Genomic DNA, 25,176 nt, shown 5'->3' with positions numbered 1-25,176 from the left:
CTTATAGTCTTTTTTTAGCTAAACTAAACAAGATAAGATTTTCCAGTCTCCTCTCATAAGATAGCCCCCATTCCCATGATCATCGTAGTAGCTCTCCTCTGCACCTGTTCCAGTTTAAATTTGTCTTTCTTAGAATCATAGAATCATAGAATATCAGGGTTGGAAGGGACCCCAGAAGGTCATCTAGTCCAACCCCCTGCTCGAAGCAGGACCAATTCCCAGTTAAATCATCCCAGCCAGGGCTTTGTCAAGCCTGACCTTAAAAACCTCTAAGGAAGGATATTCCACCACCTCTCTAGGTAATGCATTCCAGGGTTTCACCACCCTCTTAGTGAAAAAGTTTTTCCTAATATCCAATCTAAACCTCCCCCACTGCAACTTGAGACCATTACTCCTCGTTCTGTCATCTGCTACCATTGAGAACAGTCTAGAGCCATCCTCTTTGGAACCCCCTTTCAGGTACTTGAAAGCAGCTATCAAATCCCCCCTCATTCTTCTCTTCTGCAGGCTAAACAATCCCAGCTCCCTCAGCCTCTCCTCATAACTCATGTGTTCCAGTCCCCTAATCATTTTTGTTGCCCTTCGCTGGACTCTCTCCAATTTATCCACATCCTTCTTGAAGTGTGGGGCCCAAAACTGGACACAGTACTCCAGATGAGGCCTCACCAATGTCGAATAGAGGGGAACGATCACATCCCTCGATCTGTTCACTATGCCCCTACTTATACATCCCAAAATGCCATTGGCCTTCTTGGCAACAAGGGCACACTGCTGACTCATATCCAGCTTCTCGTCCACTGTCACCCCTAGGTCCTTTTCCGCAGAACTGCTGCCTAGCCATTCGGTCCCTAGTCTGTAGCTGTGCATTGGGTTCTTCCATCCTAAGTGCAGGACCCTGCACTTATCCTTATTGAACCTCATCAGATTTCTTTTGGCCCAATCCTCCAATTTGTCTAGGTCCTTCTGTATCCTATCCCTCCCCTCCAGCGTATCTACCACTCCTCCCAGTTTAGTATCATCCGCAAATTTGCTGAGAGTGCAATCCACACCATCCTCTAGATCATTTATTAAGATATTGAACAAAACCGGCCCCAGGACCGACCCTTGGGGTACTCCACTTGATACCGGCTGCCAACTAGACATGGAGCCATTGATCACTACCCGTTGAGCCCGACAATCTAGCCAGCTTTCTACCCATCTTATAGTGCATTCATCCAGCCCATACTTCCTTAACTTGCTGACAAGAATACTGTGGGAGACCGTGTCAAAAGCTTTGCTAAAGTCAAGAAACAATACATCCACTGCTTTCCCTTCATCCACAGAACCAGTAATATCATCATAAAAGGCGATTAGATTAGTCAGGCATGACCTTCCCTTGGTGAATCCATGCTGGCTGTTCCTGATCACTTTCCTCTCATGCAAGTGCTTCAGGATTGATTCTTTGAGGACCTGCTCCATGATTTTTCCAGGGACTGAGGTGAGGCTGGCTGGCCTGTAGTTCCCAGGATCCTCCTTCTTCCCTTTTTTAAAGATTGGCACTACATTAGCCTTTTTCCAGTCATCCGAGACTTCCCCGGTTCGCCACGAGTTTTCAAAGATAATGGCCAATGGCTCTGCAATCACAGCCGCCAATTCCTTCAGCACTCTCGGATGCAACTCGTCTGGCCCCATGGACTTGTGCACGTCCAGCTTTTCTAAATAGTCCCTAACCACCTCTATCTCCACAGAGGGCTGGCCATCTCTTCCCCATTTTGTGATGCCCAGCGCAGCAGTCTGGGAGCTGACCTTGTTAGTGAAAACAGAGGCAAAAAAAGCATTGAGTACATTAGCTTTTTCCACATCCTCTGTCACTAGGTTGCCTCCCTCATTCAGTAAGGGGCCCACGCATTCCTTGGCTTTCTTCTTGTTGCCAACATACCTGAAGAAACCCTTGTTACTCTTGACATCTCTGGCTAGCTGCAGCTCCAGGTGCGATTTGGCCCTCCTGATATCATTCCTACATGCCCGAGCAATATTTTTATACTCTTCCCTGGTCATATGTCCAACCTTCCACTTCTTGTAAGCTTCTTTTTTATGTTTAAGATCCGCTAGGATTTCACTGTTAAGCCAAGCTGGTCGCCTGCCATATTTACTATTCTTTCGACGCATCGGGATGGTTTGTCCCTGTAACCTCAACAGGGATTCCTTGAAATACAGCCAGCTCTCCTGGACTCCTTTCCCTTTCAAGTTAGTCCCCCAGGGGATCCTGGCCATCCGTTCCCTGAGGGAGTCGAAGTCTGCTTTCCTGAAGTCCAGGGTCCGTATCCTGCTGCTTACCTTTCTTCCCTGCGTCAGGATCCTGAACTCAACCAACTCATGGTCACTGCCTCCCAAATTCCCATCCACTTTTGCTTCCCCCACTAATTCTACCCAGTTTGTGAGCAGCAGGTCAAGAAAAGTGCCCCCCCCCCCCAGTTGGCTCCTCTAGCACTTGCGCCAGGAAATTGTCCCCTACGCTTTCCAAAAACTTCCTGGATTGTCTATGCACTGCTGGATATCAGGAAAATTAAAGTCACCCATGAGAATCAGGGCATGCGATCTAGTAGCTTCTGTGAGCTGCCGGAAGAAAGCCTCATCCACCTCATCCCCCTGGTCCGGTGGTCTATAGCAGACTCCCACCACTACATCACTCTTGTTGCACACACTTCTAAACTTAATCCAGAGACACTCAGGTTTTTCTGCAGTTTCGTACCGGAGCTCTGAGCAGTCATACTGCTCCCTTACATACAGTGCTAGTCCCCCACCTTTTCTGCCCTGCCTGTCCTTCCTAAACAGTTTATAACCATCCATTCTTGTACAGTGCTGGTCATCCATGTTCACATTGTTCCAAATGAGGTCTTACCACTGCCTCATACAATGGTCTATCTCTCTTGGAAATGCATCACATCTGCCTTTTTCACAGCCGTATCACATTGGTGGATCATATTAATTCTGTGATCAACCCACAAACCCTGGTTTCTCTCCTCATCTGTTGTTTCTAACTGATGATTAGGCCCTAGTCCCCCACTCTGAGATGGCCACATTTTCAAAGGATGATGCAACAAATGTGCCCACAAAAATTTCTTTTCACATATACAAAGGAAAATTTGCACACAGAAATCAGGTATTGGCATTCCAAACTACCTTTTTGTGCACATCATTGACTCATTAGCCTGTGCAATTACCTGTTTGAACAGTGATTTGCCATTAATAAGGAAACATTTATCCATGATTAGCACAAGGTGTCATCTGAGAAAACACACAATCTCTCCATATTTAGAATAGTAAATAATCGCTGTACCTTAAATGCCACAATGTGGCAAATCTGGGCAAAAGCTCTTTTTGATTTTGTTCGATGGCAGCAATAGTGTTTGCAAATTCCAATGAGATGGGTACAAATTTGTATTGCCTTTTGGTGATGAGATCTTGAGTAAAGAATGCTTTCTTATATATAGTTCTTCAATGATGGCTTAATTTTCAAATTGAACTTATAAGTAACTGTAATGCCTTTACTTGTAGCTGAAAAGCATTAGTTTAAATAACCACACTGTAGTAACTGAGTAATGCATTGGCAGAGGGAAAAAAACCATGGTTCTTTTGACTTAAAAAAAGAATAAAATGCATGTTATATCACATAACAATACTTTAGGACTTCCAATTAAAATTGACAAGAAATACTGAAATTTAGTTCAATGCTAATTATTAACAGAAAGGGTTTTCACTGGTTGTTATCCTCTTTTCTATCGCTAGGGTGAAGCCAAATCAAACACCAACCTTTTTCTTTTTAAAATGTGCATCAGACAAAACTAAAATAAAAAGGATCTATCATGCTTCTGTAAATTTTGAGTGATGTAAACAGAAAAAAAAAGTGAGTTTCCTCTTGAGCCCCATATGTACCCCACTGCCTTCCCACTGATGTTGATGCAAGAAGAAATGAATCATCTGGGTAAAAAGTAAAGAAAAGAAAAGCCAGCAATGCTGGAGCTCCATTTCTGAAGTGTTCATTTTTGCTGAATCTATTCAGTAAACTGGCAGGTTAAATCAATTGCTTCACAGATCACTGGCAAAATTCCAGCGAGAATGACAGCATGCAAATGCCAAAGTAACTTCAACAATACCTAAAATAACATTGAAAATATTTTTTATAGTGTGTATATACTTAAGAAGAAGCATTGAGAGGGTGAAAAAAAAATCCAGTCTACCAATAATGGGCCAAGGAATGGTTTCAGAGTAACAGCTGTGTTAGTCTGTATTCGCAAAAAGAAAAGGAGTACTTGTGGCACCTTAGAGACTAACCAATTTATTAGAGCATAAGCTTTCGTGAGCTACAGCTCACTTCATCAGATGCATATCGTGGAAACTGCAGCAGACTTTATATATACACAGAGAATATGAAACAATACCTCCTCCCACCCCACTGTCCTGCTGGTAATAGCTTATCTAAAGTGATCATCAGGTGGGCCATTTCCAGCACAAATCCAGGTTTTCTCACCCTCCATCCCGCCACACAAATTCACTCTCCTGCTGGTGATAGCCCATCCAAAGTGACAACTCTTTACACAATGTGCATGACAATCAAGTTGGGCTATTTCCTGCACAAATCCAGGTTTTCTCACATCCCCCCCACCCCCATACACACACAAACTCACTCTCCTGCTGGTAATAGCTCATCCAAACTGACATGTTAAGGACTCTGTGTAGAAGAATAGATCCATGGCTCTTTGAAGCCTGCAACTTCTGATATCTGGCTATCCTGCCCAACAATAATGTCTGCTGGTCCACAGCAACATTTCCAGCTTTTCCACGGTGCCTTCTCGAGTGGACTGCTTGTATATAGAGCTGCAGTAATGTATTCTGCGTCTTCTCTTTGGTAGTAGATCTTGTGCCCTCCAGCTTCATTTTAGGATGAAATTTACTTATGTGGCTAGAGATAACACAAGGCTTAGTCACTGCTTAAGTTCTATTTCTAGAATGTAAGTGGTACTTAGACCATGGGCAGAGATTAGTTTCTTTCTTAATGTCCATACTAAACCATTCCCCCAGGCATGTTTTCATAAATTTTAGGTCCTCCTCTAAAGTTCCAGATAACATATTTCTCTTCTTTAAATAAATAATTTAAATTAAATAAAACGTTGTGCAGTAGCTCAACTTTTAAACTTCATCAACTTTTTAGTTTTGTTCTAAAATGTTATCTCAGTACCTATTAAATCAAATATCTTTTCAAAAGTCACTTTTTATTTCTCCTGTATCTCACTTTTTTTTTTATCATCACTCTGCCCGTCTAAGTCATTATGTACTCTGGTATTCATGAGATTTGTCATCTAGCCACGGGTCACCTAGACCAAGGGTCTTTATAGTAGTTTGATGTATATCATGCATTCTGGGATCTGCATTCCCCAGGTTCCATCACTTCTGAGGCCCTCTGAATGATCTGATTTAGCAGATCTTTTCTACTTCATTTATATACTTTTCTTTTACACTCTTATCTTTACAGTTTTATATAGGTCTTCCACTCCAACACTGGATTTATTTAGTGTGCCCTTGGTATGAGAATCCTGGCATAGAACTAAAATGGAGATAGAGGTGCCTGACTATGCCTCAGGGTTCCTGGTTGAGCTAAACAAGCTGAAGCAGAGTTTGATGGTAGAATCACTGTTGCCCTGGGTAATTTCTATCTCCATGCCTCTTTTAGATTTGATCACACTCTAATGGCGGCCATTGCATAGACTGAGCTCTCCTAGATGGATTCGGATTCAGTGCTAAATGACTGGACACACTCAGGACCTTGAAGACGTGGATGTGGCTATCATCTAATTAAATTGCAAGCATTTTCTTTTCCATTTGGTTACTGCCTTTGAAAGATGTGCAGTAGGAGCCAACCCACCCCCAAATCTCTCCCACCCCCGTTGAAACAATAAAGTTTCTAATAGAGTGAAACGTGCATCCACGGGCACAAATTTTTTCTTCACACTGAAGTATTTAAGACCTTGTATTATTAGTGCTATCCATTTCTCATATGCTATTTCATGCTCTGGCACCTAAATACCTTCTCTTTCCTCCCCTAAAAGCTATCTCAAAGGGTGGTCACAGTTGTTCTTTTTGGTATAAAGTTTCCTATGTAAAGTGCTAGAACTTTAACATCCTAAAATTTCCCAACAGAAAGGGACTTCTTTGTGCTAAGGAATAGGGTATTAGTCAATGCCAAGTTATGTTATAAAGTGTGATTCTACACCGAGAATGATGATGCAAAATGGCATTTTTATATTCAGCAGAGTTGTAATCTGTCCTATGTGCAGTCCACAGTAACTAAGTTTTTATTGCTTGGACCTGATCATTGAGGTAAATGGAAAGACTCTCATTGACATGAATGGTTTCAGAGTAACAGCCGTGTTAGTCTGTATTCACAAAAAGAAAAGGAGTACTTGTGGCACCTTAGAGACTAACCAATTTATGTGAGCATAAGCTTTTGTGAGCTACAGCTCACTTCATCAGATGCAGCATCTGATGAAGTGAGCTGTAGCTCACGAAAGCTTATGCTCACATAAATTAGTTAGTCTCTAAGGTGCCACAAGTACTCCTTTTCTTTTTATTGACATGAATGGACTTCAGGCCAAGCTTCTAGTTTGAGACTGTTTCTGTTTAATGAGCTTTCTATGCACACACTTAATTTTGTAGCTGCTTGTTGTCTTTCAACACTCTGAGGCTTATTCCATGTAGATCTGGTGCACTTTTGATACACAAAGCACCAGAATATGTTTGCATCCATCTATCTTAGTCCTTTTCATATATATCTCTAAGCATTTTACCTGCATTCTGTAAATATCAATGGCATATCTTAGGTTGATGTATTGTTCTGCATTGTGGCTGATAATTCTACATCCTATTCTGTCTTTTATAAGTGACTTTCTTAACATTCCTAAATACACATGACTTGGAATCCTGTTAATTCAGCTGTAGATCCTTACTTTGTTGCTCATTTAAAACTAGGGTGACCAGACACCAAGTGTGAAAAATCGGACAGGGGGTAGGGAGGTAATAGGAGCCTATATAAGAAAAAGACCCAAAAATCGGGACTGTCCCTATAAAATCGGGACATCTGGTCACCCTATTTAAAACAAACAAACTTTCATGTGCATTCTTGTTTGGCTGCACAGCATGATTTTTAAAAAAAACCACCCCATCAGTATTTTCTTTTTGTTATTTGCTTCTGGATCAAACTCAAAACCTCTTGGGATGTTTCACCTACCAAAGTAGAAATAATGCTGGCCTCAGCCTTTCTTCATTACTGGTGGCTCCACTTGCAATATCATAGAGCCAAATATCCTTCTATTCTCTCCAGTCCTCTTCTGCATTGTTCTTGAAAGTTTAAACCCTACAGGTTTCAATTGCTTTATTTTTTAGTGTTCATACTTTTCTAACATCATGTGTTAGTATTACCGATTTTATGCAAATTTGTTGAAAAAAGACAATAGAAATATTAATTTATTCTCTGTATTGCAATAGTTCTTAGAGGTCACAACTGAGATCAGGGACTCATTGTGTTAAGGGGCTAATACAATAATTTGCGTGCAAATATATGGGCTATATCTTCACTCCAAACAAAGGTGTGTATCATGAGATAGCTATCTCTACACAAAACCCTTGTGGAGACAAGGCATCATGGTAGTTTTCACCTTAATGTTATCTATATGTTAGTATAGTCTAGGTCAACCTTACACTCTCACCTGGAGTTTACCTCAACAAGATACATTGAGATAAAAGCAACAGAGTATTGTTTCCACTAGGATTTTACAAAAACACACCTTTTTTGCAGTGTAGACATTGCTTAAGTTAAAAAAATAACCCATCCCTCAAAGAGACAAGAGATGCAAAGCTTGGTAAGGGAAACAGACACATAAGGAGATGAGGTGATTTGTCCAACATCTTTCAGCGGGTCAGTGGCAGACTAAGGGATAGAACATAGGTCTCCTGACTCCCATTGCAGTTCCCCATCCACCAGGGCATGCTAACTCTGGAAGCAGTGTACAGCAAAATGTGTCTCTGTGTTTGTGCCTTTAATTTGAAAAGATACTTTGGAAAAATGGCACCTTCTTACTAAATAGATCTGGGTACGTTCAGCATCCTATCTGCTTTATTTCAGTAACAATTTTGTTTTTTTTTTAACTGCAGAACCAACACAGGTAACGGAAAAAGTTAATTGGATTTTATTCCTCTTAGTGCATCATCAGCAAAATTGTTTAGTAAATTAGTATTGGTTACAATGGGATTGTGCAAATGTCATTTGTCCTGAAAAATATTTGTTACTGGTGTTGATATGAGAGAAGAAAATAACTTCTATCTGAACCGAACTGAAAGTATTGGACTGCTAGTTAAAAATATCTTTTTATATTAAAGACAAAGGGAATTTGCCCTTTGCAGTAAGACAGTAAGGTCCCCATTATTTGGCCGATTAATTTTGCTTGAACAGCAGCTATACCATCAGGTTGTAGAACAAAAAAATAACAGTACTGCCACATGATGGCAAAAGTAAAAATTCTTCAAATAGGAGACAGCAGCGGATTTAACTGCAGAAACTATAAAACTAATTAAAACTGCAAATCCCTCTAGACTATGCAGTTACTGTTATAAACATCTGTCATAGACTTTACTCTGGAAAATTTTAGATTTAAGCTTAATGCCTGTTATTACAGATACATGAAAAGCATGATTCCAAATATTGAAAAATTAAAAAAAAATCATTGTAAGGATTTCTTATTAATATGTAAAATTTTTATAACTCTTTGCGTCTTCAGATTTATTGATCAATCCACACACAGACCCATTTTAAGGTAGGTGAGTATTATGCTGTGTTATACATGGAAAATTGTGACATAAAAAGGATGAGTAACTTGATGAAAGCTAAGCAGTGAGTCAGAGTCACGATTAGGCCTCAGGAGCCCCAGGTAACAAGCCTTATGCTCAAGTTATTAGACTGTTCTGCCTCTTTTTAGCAAACATTAACCTTTAAACTACTCAGCGTAAACATATTTGCTCTGTGAGTTCTAAAAAAATTCATGTGAGCCGCAAACAAATTAACAGGAACCAGAAGAGGCTCCCCACACCTCTGGAAGGTGGCAGTTTCACTCTACTAGTCCACTCCCGCCGACCTCTGTCTACTTTTCTGCACAGAGACAGTCTGGTCTTTCTGCCAGTTTTGGAAACCCCTTCAAATTGTTTCCACCATGAAAAAACAGTTGGGAATTGGTCATTTGGGTATGAGTACAGTAAGAAGATAAACTGAGGAAAGAGGCTGTGAGGGAAGCAAGGGAAAGGCAGGGTGGATTATGTCTGTTTTCATGTATGTCTTTATCCAGCTTTGGAACACAGCATCTAGAAACTGTGTAGTCATTCTTTAGTGGGGGCACCTACTTATAGAGTAAATAACTTGTTTGAACATGGACAGTTTATGAAGACACACACAAAAAACATGTAAGGGAGGTTACAGCAATCCTAGCTCAGGTTGTATAGGTGGTTTCATTCTAACCCTCTGATGTAGCTCACTCATAACTCTTTGAATCTTTTACATTTATTTTTAAAGTTTGAGGAAAAACAAGTCCAGCCATTGTCAGTATAAGGGAATAAGCACTCCCTCCCTCCCCTACCTGCCCCTGCTCGGCCTCTCTATTGACAGTGTTTAGATGAAGATGGGGAATGGAGCTAACAAGTTCCGGAACGTGAGAGGATTTTGTTTGTTTGTTTGAAACTAAAATCATTATTATCCACATTTTACAGATGGGGAGCTGAGACAAAGACAGATAAAGTGGCTTGCCCAAGATCACCCAAAGGAAGCCTGTGTCAGAGGCAGGAACTGAACCCAGCTTCACTAAGTCCTCAATCAGTGTCTTTACCACACCCCCACTCTGATTTAAGTCTCTTAATTGACACTGAGTCAATTACTTAATGATTAATATTGTTAACACATGTCTCTTATTACTGTGCATGTGCTGAGAGAATTTTGGAATGGTGCATTTTATAAATTCTTGCTCATCAGGGAACAAGGATTGAGAAATGCAGTTGGTATTTGGACTAAGTCCATCTCCTTTGTTTGGAATGATCTATGATTAAATAGAATCCTTTTGGTTGGCTCAGTGTGAGGTAGCATCATTTGGTTTGATTAGGTGGAATGTAATGAAAGCAAAGTCCAGCTAGGAGTTCATCATAATATGACAGCCATGGCAAACAGGAGACCAACCGCTGCTGAAGAAAAGAAATATATTGATTATTTAGTAGTTCAACAGGGAAGTATAACTTTAAAAATCAGATAACAGCAAACAGTACAGACTGCTAAAGCAGAAACCCTTTTTTATATGGCTGATTTACAGGTGGAGGAAAGGTGTGTATATATATTGTCTCAATTTATTTTTATCTTGGAGATTTTTCGTAATCATTTATTGGGGAGTTTTACCCCCAACCCTCCCCAAAAACTGCCAGTAACATGCTAATTGGAGATAGCTAGTTTTTAAATACATAATAATAAGTGGAGGCATAATAAATAGTACTTAGGAGAAAATACTCTTATTAGAAGGAGGATTAGGAGCCCCAGTCATAAACAAGGTCCCCTTTGTGGTAGGCACTATAGAGAACAAATGATATGTCTGTTTTAAACTGGATGTGTAGTTTCAAGATCAAGGAGACATACCTACACTAGCTCTGATTAAGCTAGCACACTAAAAATATGCACAAATAGACTTGAGTAGCAGGAGTGGCTAGTTGCTGGAGTATGATCCCATCCAAGTTCCTACGTATAGACTCAGGCAGCAGCTCCTCCCACCACTCATGACACGGCACCTAGAATGCTATGCTTAGCATGCTCATTCAAACAGAGCTAATTGGGTCTATCTCCTCATACTGGAAATTCTCCAACCAGAAGAACCCAGAAAGACAGTTCCTGCCCCAAAAGAGCTTACAGTCTAACTATGAGAACTGAGCTTGTCTTTCAGTAGGTCTTTGCAGTGTTTTTGTAGCCATGTTGGTCCCAAGATATGAGAGAGACAAGGTGGGTGAGGTAATCTCTTTACTGGACCAACTTCTGTTGGTGGAAGAGACAAGCTCTTGAGTTTCACAAAGATCTTCTACTAGAATGGAGAAGAAAACTAACGTGTCCAAATTAAATACAAGATCGGACAGATTGTTAAGCAAAAGGGATTCACACATGTTGAAGGAGACCACTTAAAATGAAGTGGGCAACTAACACTTCTTGAGTCACAGGACAAAGGAAGGTTAATACGCAGCAGGGTATGTTACAAGTTGTTGTAATGGGCCATACAACCAGTGTCTCTGTTAAGTCCCTGTTTTTTTGGTGTCTAGTAGAGTTATGAATTTAAGCTCCCAGGCTTGTCTTTTGAAGTGTTGTGCAGGTTTCCTTTGAGAACAAGGACTGATAGGTCAGAAATGGAGTGATTACTCTGTGAAAAGTATTTGCTCATAGGTGATAAGGTTTTTTCCTCTTATTATTTTTCTGTGCAAGTTCATTCAAGCAAAATGATTGTCTGATTTCACCTACACAGTTGTTGGGGCATGTTTTGATAGGCTTGTGTTGGACACGTGGAAATTGAAAGGTGTGTTCTGGGGGGTGTTGATCACAGTAGCAGTGGAGATATGTACAGGGTTTGCACCTGTTCTCGCAAGGTCTTGTATCACTTTGAATTGGTGTGTCTTGGTCTGTGGGGAGTTTGCTTCTCCTGATGAGGTTGGTGAGGTTGGAGGGATAGTTGGAGGGCCAGAACGGGGGGCTCAGGAAAGATTTCTTTGAGGATGTGGTCCCCATCAAGTTGTCATTGTTTGACATCCTGTATTGGGTACTAGTATGGGGTGGTAGGTGACGACTAGAGATATGCAGTCATAGGGTTTTTTTCTCTACTGAAGCAGGTTCTCTTAGGGTATTTGGGTGGCCCATTCCATGATGCAATCTACTTATTTGGTTGAGTATCCTTGTTTGGTGAAGGTGGTTTTAAGAGTGTTAAGGTGAGTATCCTGGACTTTCTCTTTGGAGCTTATTCTCTGGTATCTGAGTGCCAGGCTAACAGATTTCTTGGTGTGTCTGGGATGTTTAATGGATCTGTGGACATAAGTGTGGTGATTGATAGGTTTCACAGAGGACTTAATTTTCCAGGGCTTTTATTAGGACCACTTTCAAATGCCTTAAATTTTGCTTTACAAATAACAATATATAGGACAAACAAACAACAAGACAAACATGGGAAAGGTACAAATGCTCCTTATTCTCATGGAATTTCCATATCAATATGTTGTTCCGATAGCATATTTTACACAATATTACTTGTGCATGGAAGATGGCATTTTTAGTACTTTGAAATCTAAATCTGCTTTGGAGATAGGTTGATTTATCTTAAGCATTCCCAGTGACCTTTAATTGTGGCATATAGTTGCCATATACAAGAATCAAAAGTGTCCATTCTGACTGAAAGGATCATAAAATCTGTCTATCCCTCATTTGTGGGGGGGGGAAAGTTAAGTGGGGTGGTCTTGCTGTGTCTTCAGATGAGGTCCTATCAGGCATTCTGCAAATATCATCACTAAGGGAAGTCTGTTGCACATAAACTACAAGGTGCATGCTCATCCTTATTTCCAACAGCCAAGGCTGTTCCTTGATTAACTACAGGCGAGTTATTTTTTTCAAAGAAGTGATGGTTAAAAAACACTGAACACTTGCATAATACAGCAATTTGGAGAGGTAATCTGACAATTTACTAAATGCTGAGCTGAATAGATTGTCCCATAGATCTAAATATGTTTCAACGGCAGCAAATGCATTAATTGGCAGAATAAATGAACACACTCTCAGAGACCTGGAGAGCACAGCATGTTAATGTTAAAGAATATGCATTCTGCTCGTCTGTCCGGGACAATTTTTCAAGAACAGACGGTTGCTTTATTCCCAGAAGTAATATATTTAGACTTCAAGATATAAGAGATCCTACTAGAGCAGTTGTGTTTTTTAAGATAATTTTCCCCATGTATGTCTTTGAAGCAGAATGTTAATGATTGTAGTGTTGGAAGGTAGATACTTAAAACTGGCTTATTGAAAGATGTAATATTGAGAAATTATCTTTGTAATAAATCATTTCTGAAGACAATTCTTCATAAGAAGTGTTATGGGATGCCTTCAATCTTGTATTTATTTTCCCCCAATTATAATTTCACAAACAACCAAACAACCTTCCACAGTTACATTAGAAGAGCTAGGAACAGATCAGAGAATAGAGAGAAAATGAAAAGAACAAGGTTAATGAATCAGAAGCTAAACTTAAAATAAAAATTAGATTAAAATAAAACATGTCAATCTAAAGAGTGAGAAATTCTACTAGAACTCTGCTGTATTGAACCCAGAAGCAAAACACTCTATTAAAAAGGGAAACAAGGGGCATAATTATTTAAACCTGTTTATTTGCCACAAAGAAAGGGCAAAATGACTGCAGATGAAGATTATAACATTTCCATCCACTCTATATGCTTTAAATGGTTTGCAGCTTTTTTTAAAAATATAGCTATGCACTATACTTCTGGAGAAAGGATGCAAGGTCTGTAACTGAACCATTACTAGGCAGTTGTTCTACTGAAAAGCAAGACAGGTGTGCTTATATAGCTATTGTTTGTCACTTATACAGAGAGTTCTTATTGGAGGATAGGTCCATCGATGTCTATTAGCTAGGATGGGCAGGGATGGTGTCCCTTGCCTCTGTTTACCAGAAGCTGGGAATGGGTGACAGGGATGGATCACTTGATGATTACCTGTTTGGTTCATTCCCTCCAAAGCACCTGGCATTGGCCACTGTCAGAAGACAGGATACTGGGCTAGACAGACCATTGGTCTGACACAGTATGGCCATTCTTATTCACTTCCCTAACATTGGATGATCATGCACAAAGACAGCTGATTGTATTTATTTCACTTTCTCCTTAAACAAATTGAGGGAAGAAGTTACGTTACGTTCTTGCCCTCAGAGCCTGTTGTTTTTGTCTCTCTTAACATCTCTCTGATTGGCATCTTTGGATTCTTTCTTCAAAATATGAGTGGTTGCAAGTCTCCTTCCCCTGGTTATCAAAATGTCATGAGCTATATTAAAGAACAGAAAGAGGGCCCATATCACAATATGGCTGCAGGTTGACCATTTCAGATTAATCTACTTATGCAAACACACGGTAATAAAGAAAAAGTTATCTGATTTTCCCACTCTCTATATGCAGTCAACTGAACTATTGCTACTTTTACTGGAAAGTAAATGCCACAGTATCTATCCTAGGTACTTATCCAAAACCATCTAGTGTGTGCATGTGTCTAGTGTCTGTTTCTTCCCAGAGGTTGTTGAGCTCCCCTGTAGTTGCATTACCACTTTGTTGATGTGAACGTGTATTTTGTCTGATTGACTAGGTCTATGTACTCTGAAAGCTCAGAAATGAATGAAGACATGCTGTATTCCTGCTGGAGATCTTATAATCTTTGGCGTATATAGAAGATCCATGGGTCAGAATGCCCTCTCCATCATTGATTTTAGGATGGGATATAGTAGTCACTTCAGCAGCATTGAGTTAGTTAAGAATTCCCCCTGTCAAAAGGAACCCTTAGGTGGACAGTTCAGACAACTCTGTGGCTCTTTGGTGCTTCTGAAGCAGGTCAGAGTAGCTGGAGTGGAAGGCACACCCCAAAGACTTAAAATCATAGACTTTAAGGTCAGAAGGGACCATTATGATTGTCTAGTCTGACCTCCTGCACAACGCAGGCCACAAAATCTCATCCACCCATCCCTGTAACAAACCCCTAACCTATGACTCAGCTATTGAAGTCCTCAAGTCATGGTTTAAAAACTTCAAGGTGCAGAGAATCCTCCAGCAAGTGACCCATGCCCCACATTCCAGAGGAAGGTGAAAACCCTCCAGGGCCTCTGCCAATCTGCTATAGAGGAAAATTCCTTCCCGACCCCAAATATGGCAAGCAGCTAAACCCTGAGCATGTGGGCAAGACTCACCAGCCAGACACCCAGGAAAGAATTCTCTGTAGTAACTCAGATCCCACCTCATCAAACATCCCATCACAGGCAATTGGGCATATTTACCGCTAATAGTCAAAGATCAATTAATTGCCAAAATTAGGCTATCCCATCAGACCATCCCCTCCATAAACTGATCAAGCTTAGTCTTGAAGCTTGATATGTCTTTTTTCCCCCACTGCTCCCCTTGGAAGGTTGCTCCAGAACTTCACTCCTCTGATGGTTACAAACCTTCCTCTAATTTCAAGTCTAAACTTCCTGATGGCCAGTTTATATCCATTTGTTCTTGTGTCCACATTGGTACTGAGCTTAAATAATTCCTCTCCCTCCCTAGTATTTATCCCTTTGATATATTTATAGAGAGCAATGATATCTCCTCTCAGCCTTCTTTCAATTAGGCTAAACAAGCCAAGCTCTTTGAGTCTCCTTTCATAAAACAGGTTTTCCATTCCTAGCAGCCCTTCTCTGTACCTGATCCAGTTTGAATTCGTCCTTCTTAAACATGGGAGACCGGAACTGCACACAATATTCCAGATGAGGTCTCACCACTGCCTTGTATAATGGTACTAACACCTCCTTATCTCTACTGGAAATACCTCGCCTGATGCATCCCAAGACCGCATTAGCTTTTTTCACAGCCATATCATATTGGCAGCTCATAGTCATCCTGTGATCAACCAATACTCCGAGGTCCTTCTCCTCCTCTGTTACTTCCAACTGATGCATCGCCAGTTTATAACCAAAATTCTTGTTATTAATCCCAAACATGACCTTGCACTTTCCACTATTAAATTTCATCCTATTACTATTACTCCAGTTTACAAGGTCATCCAGATCTTCCTGTATGATATCCCGATCCTTCTCTGTATTGGCAATGCCTCCCAGCTTTGTGCCATCCGCAAACTTTATTAGCACATTCCCACTTTTTGTGCCAAGGTCAGTAATAAAAAGATTAAATAAGATTGGTCCCAAAACCGATCCCTGAGGAACTCCACTAGTAACCTCCTTCCAGTCTGACAGTTCACCTTTCAGTGTGTCCCATTGCAGTCTCCCCTTTAACCAGTTCCTTATCCACCTTTCAGTTTTCATATTGATCCCTGTCTTTTCCAATTTGGATAATAATTCCCCATGTGGAACCATATCAAATGCCTTACTGAAATCGTGGTAAATTAGATCCACTATATTTCCTTTGTCTAAAAAATCTGTTACCCTCTCAAAGAAGGAGATCAGGTTGGTTTGACACTATCTACCTTTTGTAAAACCATGTTGTATTTTGTCCCAATTACCATTGACCTCAGTGTCCTTAACTACTTTCTCCTTCAAAATTTTTTCCAAGACCTTGCATACTACAGATATCAAACTAATAGGCCTGTAGTTACCCGGATCACGTTTTTTCCCTTTCTTAAAAATAGGAACTATGTTAGCAATTCTCCAGTCAAACGGTACAACCGCTGAGTTTACAGATTCATTAAAAATTCTTGCTAATAGGCTTGCAATTTCGTGTGCCAGTTCCTTTAATATTCTTGGATGAAGATCATCTGGGGCCCCCAATTTAGTCCCATTAAGCTGTTCAAGTTTGGATTCTCCCTCGGATGTGGTAATATCTATCTCCATATCCTCATTTCCATTTGTGATCCTACCATTATCCCTAAGCTCCTCATTAGCCTCATTAAAGACTGAGGCAAAGTATTTGTTTAGATATTGGGCCAAGCCTAGATTATCCTTAACCTCCACTCCATCCTCAGAGTTTAGCGGTCCTACTTCTTCTTTCTTTTTTTGCTTCTTATTTATATGGTTATAGAACCTTTTACTATTGGTTTTAATTCCCTTTGCAAGGTTCAACTCTACATGACCTTTAGCCTTTCTGACTTTATCTCTACATGTTCTGACCTCATTAAGGTAGCTTTCCTTGCTAATCCCTCGCATCTACCACTCCTTGTAGGCTTTCTACTTTTTCTTAATCACCTCTCTGAGATTTTTGCTCATCCAGCTTGGTCTACAACTCCTGTCATAAATATAAAGGGAAGGGTAAACCCCTTTAAAATCCCTCCTGGGCAGAGGAAAAATCCTCTCACCTGTAAAGGGTTAAGAAGCTAAAGGTAACCTCGCTGGCACCTGACCAAAATGACCAATGAGGAGACAAGATACTTTCAAAAGCTGGGAGGAGGGAGAGAAACAAAGGTTCTGTGTCTCTCTGTCTATATGCTGCTTTTGCTGGGGATAGATCAGGAATGGAGTCTTAGAACTTTAGTAAGTAATCTAGCTAGGTTTGAGTTAGATTATGATTTCTTTAAATGACTGAGAAAAGAATTGTGCTGAATAGAATGACTGTTTCTGTCTGTGTGTCTTTTTTGTAACTTAAGGTTTTGCCTAGAGGGATTCTCTATGTTTTGAATCTAATTACCCTGTAAGGTACCTACCATCCTGATTTTACAGGGGTGATTCCTTTACTCCTATTTACTTCTATTTCTATTAAAAGTCTTCTTGTAAGAAAACTGAATCCTTTTTATTGTTCTCAGATCCAAGGGTTTGGGTCTGTGGTCACCTATGCAAATTGGTGAGGATTTTTACCAAACCTTTCCCAGGAAGTGGGGTGCAAGGGTTGGGAGGATTTTGGGGGGAAAGACATGTCCAAACTACGTTTCCCAGTAAACCCAGTTAGAGTTTGGTGGTGGCAGTGGTTATTCCAAGGACAAAAGATAAAATTAATTTGTACCTTGGGGAAGTTTTAACCTAAGCTGGTAAAAGTAAGCTTAGGAGGTTTTCATGCAGGTCCCCACATCTGTACCCTAGAGTTCAAAGTGGGGGAGGAACCTTGACAACTCCTGCCTATGAATTTTTCCCTGTTGTTTGGGATGCAGGCTTCTGATAGTTTCTGCAACTTTGACATGAAGTAATTTCAGGCCTCCTCCACCTTTAGATCTGCAAGTTCTTCAGTCCAATCCCTAACTAATTTCCTTAATTTTTTAAAGTTAGCCCTTTTGAAATAAAAAACCCAGTCACAGATCTATTTTTGTTTATCCTTCCATTTAGTTTGAACTAAATTAGCTCATGATCACTTGAACCAAGGTTGTCCCTTACAACCATTTCTTCTATGAGGTCCTCACTACTCACCAAAACCAAATCTAAAATGGCATCCCCTCTTGCTGGTTCAGCAACTACTTGGTGAAGGAATCCATAAGCTATTGCATCCAGGAAAATCTGAGCCCTATTATTATTACTAGCACTTGTCCTTCAGTCTATTATCTGGGAAGTTAAAGTTAAAGTCACACAATTCCCATTAGTATTCACTTCATTAAAAACATTAAAGAGGTCTCTATCCATATCCATATCCAAATTGGATCCCGTGGTCTATAGCAGACCCCAAGCACTATCCCAGGGGAGGCTCGAGTAGCTTTCTTTCTCAATGTGATTTTTTGCCCAGACAGACTCTGTTTTATCCATTCCCTCACTTATTTCTTTACAGTCTACCTCATCATTGATATACAATGCTTCTCCACCACCTTTGCCTTTGTTTCTGTCTTTCCTAAACAGCACAGACCCTTGGATACCTTTGCTCCAGTCATGACGACTATTCCACCCTGTTTCTGTTATCCCTATAATATCTGGTTTCACTTCCTGCACCAGTAGCTCTAGTTCCTCCATTTTGTTACCGAGGCTCCTCGCATTAGTGTGTAAACATCTTAATTTTTGCTGTTTGGCTTCGCTCACATTCTTTACCCGATTAGGCACAGGCATTCTACCGCCAGTATCATTTACACTACCCTTCCTCCTTATGCCCATTCTTCTACCCACGGCTGTATCCTTTCTTTCTTCATTTTCGTCCCTCTCAAAGTTAAAATCCAGCGTGGAGATTACCTGGACATCTCCCAACCATCTCCCCCAAATTCCTAGTTTAAAGATCTCTTAATCAGTTGTGCCAGCCTCCATCCTAGAAGTCTATTTCCCTCCCTACTCAGGTGAAGTCCATCCTGAGAGAACAGTCCTCTGTCCATGAATGCCTCCCAGTGGCCATACATCCCAAAGCCCTCCTTATAGCACCACTGCCTGAGCCATCTGTTGATCATCATAATCTTGTCACACCTTTGTTGTCCTTCTCTAGGAACAGGCAGAATCCCACTGAACATCACCTGAGCCTCGATTTCCTTAAGTGTCTTCCCCAGCCTGGCATAGTCTCCCTAGATACGTTCCAGCGAGAATCTAGGCGTATCATTTGTTCCCACGTGAAGGACAATCAGTGGATTCTTTCCTGCTCCCGTTAGGATCCTCTTCAGCCTCAGGTCCACATCAGGTATTTTAGCAACCAGCAGACAGCACACCCTTCTGTTCTCTGGATCAGCTCCAGTCACAGGCCTGTCTATCCTTTTTAGTAAGGAGTCCACAATCACATAGACCTGCCTTTTCCGGGTGATGGTGCGATTCTCTGGTCTATCCCCTGTTCCCTGTGGCTGCAAATTTGCTCAATTCCTAGTCTCCCTTGCAATCCTCTGCATAATTAGGGAATAATGCAGCTAAAGGTGTGCTGGGGGATTTTCTGAAGTGATTCTACAACTTCATCCACACCCCGCACCCCCACCCCCACTGCCAAATGTGAAGTAATCTCCATCATGCCTGACAGACCCAGTTATGTTCCTAGGTCCCCCTCCCTGGTCCCAACAACCTGTCAAACCTCTTCCAGCTCTTTCACAATCAACTCTTTCCAGCCCCAAAACATTTTAAAAGGGTAATTAAATATGTAATGCAACGTGGTGTACATGTCACAATGAATCATGTTCTGATGTGTCTTGAGTGTGAAAAGGTGTGATGGGAACGTGAACCAAAAGTACCACATTACTGATTTCATTGTGAGTTACAAAGTAAGGATGTCTCAGGTAATTAGCATTAAGCATTTGTGCTGCAGTGGGGATATATTGGGTATCCTGCCATCATCAGACCTACGTTGTTTTTATTAAACAATTGAATAACATCTCTTGACTGGTCAGATTCTTAACTTCTGCATTGCTTTGGGACTTCCTGAAGACTCTCTCCCTTTTGTATGAATCCTAACATACCTTTAGAATATATACCGCTAGTCCAGTGCTATTCAAATTAAACTAATGGGCCTGACTTTGAAAACCAGTGACCTTGTGCAAAGGTAGCAGCATAGGAACTCAGGGGCGAATAAAGCTACTTGGGCTCGTAGAACATTCTGATTGGCTGAGGTGAACGATCTAAAGGGTAATATTAATCTAAGTGAACCACCCCATACAGCTGAAATTGCAGTTCAGTATTCTGAACTCCTACTCCATCTTCTCCAGAGCAAAATACACTTTTCTTCTCAACAGTAATGGACTCTGTGCCTCATAATGTCTCAAGGGTGTGATTATTTCAGAGAAAACTGCTTCCCCAGTTACATCTTGTTGCATAAATAATCATCTCTTTGATGTGGAGGATAACAGTGGGAATGATGAAAGTTGAATATGTTCTCCAGCAGTCTGACTTGCAAGGGAATAAACAATGTGTTGATACTTACAGTGCTAAAACCACTTCCTTCAGTTCCCAGAATGTTCACATATATTGCTCTGAGCATTACAGCCATATTTTATGTGTGTGAGAACATGTGTATGTGTATATATGTCTTCAATTTTCCAATAAGGGATTGGATCTTTTTCTCTTCTTGTTTTAAATTAATTGTTTCAGTAGATCTATGAAATCAAAGCATCTGTTCATGCTGTACACAGGCAACTCAGAAATAACATGAACTCCACAAATGTAGCTCTGTGGGAAGGTGACATAACGAGATGCATAAACCAAAGGTGCAATTCACATTAGTTATTTAACTGAGATAAGCATCACAATCTGACTGGAAGGATATTTACCAAGATTACAGTTTCATGTTGCTTGATTACTTTTGTGTAGTTGATATACAGTATTGTTAGGAAGAGGAGGGTGGAGAGATGGTTTCTCTGGAAGAACCTGATCCAGAGCTTATTAAAGTCAGTTGCAAGATGGCCATTGACTTTAGTGGGCTTTGGTTTGGCTCTAAATGGTTTTTCAAACCACATCTATGCCTTCCACAATAGTTACCACTTTTTCAGATGTTAAATATATTTCAGCTGACATGCTACCTTACAGCCCTAACGTATTCCCCATTTCTATGATCTCTGGTTGGTCAGATCATCAAATGTACATATACAAACAAATACTTTATATTCAAGGATTTATTATCGTGTGTTAGAATTAAGTTTTGCAGACCAAGGATTCTTCAGAGTGCCATTGCAGCATGCCAAGGTACTCACCAGAACTTATTTCTGGGTTCTGCTGGAGTTTAAACAGACAGGAAGTTGTTTGGAATCAGTTGGGGGAGAGCTTTAGATCCAGTTGTTTTTTGATCTAGTCCAAAAAGTGATGGTGAGATTTTTATTTTGTGGTTCAAATAGAGAGCTTCTTAGAAAGTGAAGTGCATTTCCAGACATCCAATCAATCCTACGAAGGGAAAGATAAAACCAGAAGGAAAAGTCTGTGTTTTCTTAAGCGAAAACTGTATATAGATATGCCTGATTAAGAATGAGAGCCTCCTGGAGTTATTTTTTTAAGTACACCGCAGAGTCTGGAAAACATGTTACATAATTTGAGGAAATGCTTTCCCTAATGTACTGTTGATGATACTGACATCCCAACTTTGGAGAAGTGGCTTATCTTCTGGCAAAGAGCAAGTCTGGGTCATGATTGTAGTACTTCTGTTTGAAACATCTGGTTCTGAGTGTCATTCCAAACCTGAAGGTCAGGCCATGTTCACCAGAAGACTTGCTGAGGTTTCATGATCTGGGTAAATGCAGGTGTTTGGGTGGATGAAATTGTGTGGATTTTCCCGCAAATCAGGCAAGACTTAGGCTGTTTCAGCTGACTTTTGGACTAATTTGAATCTCAAACTGTAAGTGCATCTCAGGAAGTGAACATCAAAGTGAAACAAAATTGGGGCCAGGGGAAGTTTTGTATATACCACTATGAACTAAATCTACAATTTCACATAACTCTAATTGGTATTCTACTCAAACATAGCTGCTGCTAGGTCACATAGTTTGAGTAATAAGTACTGCCATTGCAGAAGCATTAAGTGAGGAAGAGAATGCTTTGGGATGAAGAATTCATTTTTACAAATTAACTCATGAAAGAGAAACCATAAGTCACATACCATATACTCCACTGTGCAGAGGACCTATACAAGGTGCATGCACCCCCAGAATAGGGTGTAAGTGGTAGACAGCCCTTGTGATGCTCTCACTCTGTCCCTTATGAACATATCTGCAAGATGTTTCCAATAGATCCGTTCTGGAACTCGAGTTCCCAAGTTGAGAGAAGGAGGTGGTGCCAAAGAAGGATTTAAGAACCAGAGTACAAATGTTTTCTTAGATGTTTTTGAATTAAAATGAACCTAATCTAATATCTTCAGTTTCATGGTAATGTTTATAAATTAATATTAGTCCTAAAACTCAATTACCATTAACTCAATTACATCTAGTAATGAAAACATGCCCCTGGTAGCTGGTTCTGCCTCTCACCTCTTGGCTCCTTAAGTCTCAGGCCCTGTTTACAGTTTCTCCACCCTGGGTTTCAAGCACTGTTTAACAAACAAAATTAGAAATTAAAAGAAATTGCTGACCACTCTTAGCATATTTGCACTGAGCAGATCCTGGTTCTTTCACTTCTGTGATAATGGAAGCATAATCCATTATGATAATGACTGGCTTGTGCTGCCCAACATAAGGGTTGCACTTACTCACATGAGCAGTCCCATTATCTTTAAGGCAACTAGTACATGCTAACCAATGTGACACAGTCTAGCCCTTAATATTACTCCTCTGCTCTATTCTAAAAGTGCCCTTTCTCATTAAGAGCCATTCTCCAAGATTTCTCTCATATAATTTTATAGTGAAATCAAAGTTGGTTATATTCCTGTAACCCAAACAGCGGTTAAATAATCTACTACATACAGCTATTATTGGAAATGTAACTTGACAGCTTATTCTTAGTGGCTTACTTGGAAATAAAACATTGCTGTTTGTATGGTAAAATGGTAAAAGGGAATGGATAGCGTAGACAGATTTGTCAATTTATGTTGTATCAAAAAAGCAGCTGATGAACAATATACTGACATCAGTAGTGGGGAAAATATTCTGTAACTTGTGTAATGTCTGTTGTTGAAATTTTCTGGAATGATAGTGACTTTACTGATGCTGCAGTCTCTCTTATTTTGGTAAATAACTTCATAGAATAAACATTATATCAATATACCATAGCAGAGTACATTTCCTAATCAACAGCATAAACGAGTTATCAGTGGCATGTGTTAGAATAAAAAAGTAATTCCTCCTGCTGAGAAAATTGTAACAAAACAATAGAGGTGGCATGTGTCTGCATGAAAGAATGTTGTGGCTTCAACTGCAGCATCCCTTCAAAAGCTGAAGTGAAAAGTCAAAGTTCAAAATCCCTTCAGAGATCTTCAGACAAACACTGACTGTGTATGTTTCTAGGAAAGATTGATGTGCAGTGAATGCATGAACTGCTAGCTAGCAAAAATGATGTCCGGGGAGCAACTGATAAGGCCCAGGGACAGTGGAAGAGAATGGAGAAAGTCACATCAGTAGTTAAAAGGATGGCTTGGAAACATCAGAAAGTACTAGCAGGCCAAAGAATTGATGAGAGAAGATGATAAATTATCAGAGAGAATGCTAAAATATTATCCAGAAGAGGAAATGGTAGGATATGTAAGAAGGTTTGAAGAGCATTAGAAGAAGGTGGAAGAGGGTTGTAGAACATTGGAAAAGATTGTGGAAAATCTAGGAAGAGGCCTGGAATACTAAGGGCATATGGAAAAACAATGGAGTATTGGAGAAATCCAATCTAGCAGCTGGGAGATCTAGAGACCATTGGAAACAGCCTAGGGAGTTTATGCATAGTGGAGAAGGCCAGAGAAGGTGACAAGAGGTCTGCTAACCCCTGCAGAGAGTCAGGGGAGTATTTAGGAGTGCAGGACAGGCAGATGGAGAGCTGGAAGAACAGATGGTAAGGATGGGAAGATCAGTATGTACTACAGATTTGAAACTACAGCCCCAAATTGAATATTTTGTCTGATATGTTCATCCTCCCGTACATAAAAATGCTGGAAACAGCAAACATTCATTTCACACTTTGCATACCACTTGGTGCCAGTAACCTTTTGTTTCAACATGTTATGAACATTATATATAGTTGGCTGCTATCATACTGTGCTTTCTCGGCCCAATAGGGTGGGAATTGTGTGCCCTTCCAAATCCACTGTCCATGAATTAGCTGGAAGAGAGTGATAAAAGAAAATTTGGCTGGCTTCCTGCTGCCTGGACAAAATAAATTCCCACTGTACTGTGCATGAGCAAGCAACCAAGGCTGAAAGCCTAATAGGTAAAAGAAAGTGAACCTGATCCTTCTATATAGTAGGACAGAAAATTGCCTCATCCCTGTTTGCTTGGCTATTCATGTCTTTTCAGATAAAATGTATAATTAAACTGCACGAATAAACATTGAAACTTGGAAGATAGCTTGAATTATCTCGAATACAGAAAGAAATTAATATTAGCTATCTCAATTCATCAGTCTGGTAAGTAAAGTTGACATTGGTTGTTTTGTGACAAACTACTTTGGTTGTCCATCCCTAAACCCAAAACAATAGCTATTGTAATTGCAATGTGTCTTCAGTTTGTACTGATGCCAGCACATTTCTGTCTCTGTGTCTATCTAAGTCTCTCTTTCCCATCCCCAGCCCCCACCCCCATGGCTCATTCTGATGACAACTATATGCATAAATAATTACTTTGTTATTTTGGAATGATTCAAAAGTCTATTTACAGGTTCATCAATCATGCTATTGAATAATAACAGGCTTATAACGTTCCCTTGTGGAGTGCCATTTTCTAGCATAAATTCATTAAAAATACTAGCTCCTTGTCTCATTTTATAGCTGAGATGTCAAACCATTTGGTAATTAGAGGCCACTTAAGAGAACTAAGTAAGCATAAAGTGCCACCAGCTGCTAAAGGTACATAAACATGAAGGGATTCAGGTATGAGGGCTGAAAGCATTTACGTTTTACAGC

The sequence above is a fragment of the Lepidochelys kempii genome, chromosome 11 (assembly GCF_965140285.1).
Source record: "Lepidochelys kempii isolate rLepKem1 chromosome 11, rLepKem1.hap1, whole genome shotgun sequence".
Lineage (NCBI taxonomy): Eukaryota > Metazoa > Chordata > Testudines > Cheloniidae > Lepidochelys > Lepidochelys kempii.
The sequence above is the reverse complement of the archived record's forward strand: the minus strand, read 5'-3'. Positions refer to the sequence as shown.